The sequence below is a fragment of the Gossypium hirsutum genome, chromosome A13 (assembly GCF_007990345.1).
Source record: "Gossypium hirsutum isolate 1008001.06 chromosome A13, Gossypium_hirsutum_v2.1, whole genome shotgun sequence".
Lineage (NCBI taxonomy): Eukaryota > Viridiplantae > Streptophyta > Magnoliopsida > Malvales > Malvaceae > Gossypium > Gossypium hirsutum.
Window position 1 is genome coordinate 43,921,835 of NC_053436.1, and position 6,027 is coordinate 43,927,861.

Below are 6,027 nucleotides of genomic sequence, written 5' to 3' on the forward strand. Positions count from 1 at the left end.
GTTATATTAAAATTGAAACAAATTAGAACTAAAATAATAACCAAATTAATAATAAAACAAAAGTTTTACAATATTGAAATAATATTAAAAACGAAAACAGACAACATAATAAATAACTGCAAAAGAACAATAAAACACCACAAAAAGTAACACCAAAACAGCACCAAAATAGCAACAAAACAGCACCAAAACAACATCACCAACAACACCAAAATAACACCAAAAACCTGCAAAATATACTCAACCAACCAGAATATCTATACATTAACCAATCAAAATATTTAATTTTATAACAAACTATAAATTGTAAGCTAAATTAAATTGTCAACAATTAGAAAGGAAAGTAACTTAAGAAGCAATCGAAGAAACATCATCCTTATCGTCCTCATCGTCATCATCATTCTTGCAACCAATTTTTAACATGAAATAAGAATAAATAATTAGATAATTAAATTGATAAAAAATAATATAAAATTACAACAATAAAACGAGAATAATAATTACTTGTTGAAAATCCCTTAGCTCGCATCCAATTATCCAAGCAAACAATGGCTTGAACCGTTTTTGGCTTAAGTGAACTCCTCAAAGGTGTGATAACTTTCTTACCCATGCTAAAAGTTGATTCGGAAGCTACAGTCGTTATTGGAATTGCCAAAAGATCACGAGCTAATAATGAAAGCTCATTATATCGAACTGAACTTTTGTTCCAATAATCTAAAACATCTATTTGACTATTCAACTCAAGCTCCGGTTCTTCCAAATAAATGTCCAACTGTGACTTTTCACTCTTAGTGCTAGATTCATTTAAATACCGTTTATAATCATCACTCTCATCAAAATCTCCCCCAAAATCAACACTATTAACATTGCGTTCACCCAAACTAGAATCAATAGGATTTTTATCCAAAACACTAGAACTCCCAGCCAAAGAGGAAGACGTGGATTTGGATTTCTTAACATACTCGTCAAACAAGAGTCTAAGATTGCTAAGAATGGTTTCAACAAAATCTGAAGCATGAATACCATAGATTGTAGTAAAGCAATACTACACATAATTCAACTTGTAACGAGGATCTAAAATTGCAGCACATGACAATATTAATGAATACTCAGCCCAATATTTATTAAATTTTTCTTGCATTTGCTTAACCATTAGAGTTAAAAATGATAAGGTACTTTAACTATATCAAGCAAGACCTTGTGAACCCTCCAAACCCCTGTAAAATAAAGATTAGCTATTGGATAATTAGAAGAAAAAAATACAAGTCACATCATAAAAGTCTTTCAAAAATTTGCAAAGAATAGCAACATTTCTTCACTCCTCATTAGAAAGTGCAAATATTTTATAATCTTTATCCCGTTGGCCCCAATAATCTAGTACATTTTTATAGTAAACAGAAGATTCAAGCAACAAATAAGTAGAATTCCATCTCACACACACATCTTGACGCAACTTTTTGGTCACATTCAAATGAAAGCTTTTGTCGGCCATATCATAAAATCTTTTCCTACGAATTCCCGACTTTTTTATGTACTTAATTCCATTTCGAATCTTACCAACAACATCATCAGCAAGTTCCAAACCAGCTTTAACTATAAGATTCAATATATGTGCACAACATCTAACTTGAAAAAAAGCACCATCACACAAAATAGCTCGGTTTGCACGAAAACGATTTTTAAGACAAGAAACCATAACATCATTATAAGAAGCATTACCCAAAGTGATGCTAAAAATTTTCTTGTCTATACCCCATTGAGATAAACATGAAACAAGTTCATCCACTGTGTTCAAACCATCATACGGAGGAAATAAAACTCTAAACCTTATGATTCTCTTTTGTAGCTTCCAATCTTTGTCAACCCAATGAGTAGTAATGCAAATATATTCATCATTAGTATGCTCCGAGTTCCAATTATCTAAAGTTAAACAAATTAAACCAAGTGGTTTAGCCAACACTTCTTTTACACGATCTCTCTCTTTTGCATAATACATTAGGACATCCCTAGCAGCTGAATATCTACTTATATTTTAGAACTAGCAATTCTCATCATGTATCTAAATTCCGGTTCTTCAACTGTCCTAAATGAATGCTTGCCACACACAAGAAAAGTAGAAATAGCTTGACGACACTCATTAGCATCAAACTTGCAGTTTTTTTTATTATAAATGGAACACCTTCTAATGATGGTTGAGTAGCTATGGTGTATTGAGTGATGTCCTTATTAACTTTTTTCAAACAACTATTTAGATGACATCTTAAATGAGAGGTTCCACTAGAAGATTTAGCAGAGAAGATAGTCTTACAGTGATTACGTTTTGTCTTCAATTCATTTTTGTTCTCGCATTCAAGCTTTGTCATTTCATCCCACACTTTTGAAGTGATAGACTTTTGACGTTTGAGAGCACTTTCATACTCATTAAACCCATCGCCCACAGGTATAGGACTGTTCGAACTAGCCATAGTCATAAAAACTCAAGTCCTGAAATCCAAATAAACCAAAAAGTTATTAATTTTCATACTAAAAATATCTAATAATTATGATACAATTTATAATTGAGACCAAATGGCTTCATCTTATTTAAATATCTACCACAAGCCTAACAAAATCAACTATAGTTTGACAATAATTAAACAGTCATTGAAACCATGAAAATAGCCAATTTTCAGTGTTACAAAAAAAATAGACTACAAAGCATTGAAAGCATGAAATAACGACAAAAAAATAATAAAGGAAAAAATAAAAGCAAAGCCTGATAGAAATCATTAGGCTAACTACCAATATGGATATAAATAAGAACACAAAATTAATTCTATGAATAATCAAGTAAATTAACATACAGATCAATCGAGAAGTCACTGATCAAGCATTTTGAAAACGAAATAAAATCCCCATAAAATATATTAAACATTTCAAATCACTATAATTTATAACAACAAAAGAAAAAAACAGATCAAGACTTCTTTAAAAAAAATTAAACACTCAATCAGTTCACTCCAACCAAAAAACAGATCAAGAAATTATAAAACATAAAAAAAAAGAGGCTGAAATCAACTAAATCAAAATAATTACAGTAAGAAACACGGATCATCCAATAAAAAAGTACGAAATACATCCAACTAATCTCAATCCAAAGTTTAAAAAAAATCAAATTGAGGTTAGAAAATATAAGAAGAATGATATAATGAAAGAGAGTTCACCAAAATAATTACAGTAAGAAACACGGATCATCTAATAAAAAAAATACAAAATCAAGCTTTGATAAAGTTAAAAAAAAAAAGAATTATTCAAAAATGATAGAAAAAAGAAGAAGCTTACTGTTAAAAATATATTAACAACCATCATTACTATTTACTAACCAATAGATCCAACAACTACCATTAGCGCATTACTAACTCTGCATGTCTCATGGTACATTAAACAATTAAACTTATGATTTTAGTATAAATATTTAAAAACAAATATTCTTAAGATTCACATGTTAAAGTAATTGTACCACATTAAGAGATGGGATGTAAATCAGAAATGTATGCACGAAGGAGATAAAAACACCGTCAGGATTTAGCTTTTAAGTTCTAGTGGTGCCAAAGAAATATATATTTTGCCAATTTTGGCATGATCTAAGTGAGCTTAAGATTTGGCACTTCTCCGGAACAAATGTTAATATGATATCAACATTTTCTGCCCAAAAGAGGGGTGAATTAAAAATATACTGTGGTCAATATGCAAAGCTGCAAAGGTTATGACTTATGTCTAACAAGCTACGTTGCTTCAAGTTTTAACTTTTCTTAAAGTATATTGTATGTTATTGAAATGCAAAAAAGTGACAAACCAATAGCTATAGTCAAAAATATTTTAAAAAGAAGAAGAAGCTTACCATGAAGAAGAGGCTTTCTGAGATAAAATAAGGCACAGCAACAGTGAGCAATATGAGGTTCTTCAATAGCAGCAGTATGGGGAACCTTAATAAGGACCAAAGAGGCTTAATTTATATAGCCAAACTCAAATAATAACTAAAGCAAAAATGAAGAAGAAGCTTACAAGCCTTGTGGGGAGCAATGAGACCGCAAATGAAGAAGCTAGAGACAATGAGCTGAGTTGAGCTGAGCTTGAGGCTAGTTGGAGGTGGCCGACAGACAACTGGATCAGTGGATCGGTGGAGGTGGTGGTGAGCTAGGGATTTGGGTTTTGGAAATGGGAATAAGGGGAGGAAGAGGAAGGCAGCAGCAACACGAAATGAAAGTGAAAAAAAGGGTAAAGTTAAAGTTAAAAATAAAAAAAAGGATTAAAAATAAAATAAATAATTTAATATAAAATTCGGCCCGGGCCCGGGACAAAAAAATCTTACCCAGGGCCCGACTTGTTTCCTAAACAGCATCGTTTTTTGTCCAATGCCATTTTTTGGGCCTATATTTTTACTCGAACCCTCCCAGGGCGGGCCTTGGGGCCGAGATGCACACCTCTAATTGCAGTGGCTAGCAATAATTAAGAGGATAACAGAGGAGAAGTGTGACCAAAGCTGTATATCACATTGTCAAACAAAGAAAATGAGAAGGATTTTATGGCAATGAACGAGTGTAAACCCCTTTAGAGGCCTAAAAAGAAAGCCAAGATTATCCAAAGGAGCTTACGCGTAAGTAAACATTACTGATTTGAAGCATACATGCAGACTTCATACACATTTTTGGTGTAAATTTGACATTGGTGGGCTGTGGTGGAAGTTGGTGAGCCATAGGGTATGGTTAACTGATATGTGCCAAGAAAGATTTGAAGTTAGGGAAAAGAAGAGTTCTAAGAAGGTAACATATGATTTGGGTTATCTTCTTTTACATTTCCTACAATGCAATAATTTTTTATGCTATTATTTCATGTTTCCGATGTCGGGTTTTGGCATGATGCAGAGACTAAGAGGATTGAAGGTCATGGGGAGTATTGTAAGGTGATTCAGATTGAAGTTACATCAATGGCAACAACATGGCCCTTTTCTTTTCTAATTTTTTTTTGGGGAATATTTTTAGAATTTGTGTTAATGGGTTGGGGAAAAATATAAAGAAGTTAAAACAAGGGTCTGCTTGCTGGGATTTGTTTGGTGTATAGATGTTTGATATTTTTCATATATATAAAAATGAGAATAATTATTGTTTTTGGATCAATATTTGTAATTTTGACAGCTATGATCCCATGTAAAGGTGCTTGTAACAGTCTAATTTTCAGTGGTGTTAGAAACAGTGATTCGAGATCACTAAACCTGATGAGTATATTCGAAAATTTTTATTAATCATTATTTATGAGTTAAGTGTGATTTTAGAAATATTTTTGAATTAGTGAATTTTGTGCTTTAAAAGAATTATTGGGTTAATTAGTTTCGGAAACGGGGTATCGAGACCTTGATTTTATAAATCGAGTCGCAAATATTTTTATAAATATTTATAGAGTGTCATTGAGTTAGTATTAAAGTTTCGTTAGGAAATTTTAACATTTGGATAGTTAATTAATTAAAAAAGACTAAATTAAAAAAAGTGCATTCCTGGGACTTCGTTCCCGTAAATCGGACTCGTAAATATTTATTATAAATATTTACAAGGCTAATTGTATAGTTAATTAGGTGTCGATTAAGTGAATTTGCTTGAATTAAAAGTAATTAAATATAAGGACTAAATTGCATATAGGGTGAAAGTTGGATTATAGATTAAAGAAAAATTGAAGGGACCAAAAAAGGAATTATACCATTACTTAAAGTTGAGGCGGTATTAGTTAGATATTTATAACTTTATTATATATATATTATTATATATATTCTTAATGTTTAAGTGTATTATATTATATTATATTATATTATATTATATTATATTATATTATATTATAACAAACAAAAAAGAAAGAAAAAGAAAGAGAAAAGAAAAAGAGAAAGAAGAAAGAAGAAAGGAAGCCACGGCTTTAGGGACTTCTTGGGTTCAAAGTTCAATTAGTTAGTCAATTTAATCTTTTTTCTTGTAATTTTTGTATTTTTAAGACTTTTGCAAT

General features: G+C 31.0%; 1 long non-coding RNA gene across 2 annotated transcripts; it reads right to left on the bottom strand.

Moving 5' to 3' along the window:
* Positions 1–214: 214 nt before the first annotated feature.
* LOC107893792 (uncharacterized) lies at positions 215–4,531 on the bottom strand. Of its 2 annotated transcripts, none has more exons than XR_001682961.2 (4): positions 4,045–4,531; positions 3,881–3,965; positions 505–2,484; positions 215–402 (listed from the first exon to the last, which is right to left on the bottom strand). It is a non-coding gene; the product is annotated as an uncharacterized lncRNA (long non-coding RNA). The 2 variants fall into 2 exon arrangements; XR_001682960.2 differs by having other exon boundaries at positions 2,309–2,484; positions 4,045–4,266.
* Positions 4,532–6,027: the final 1,496 nt, after the last annotated feature.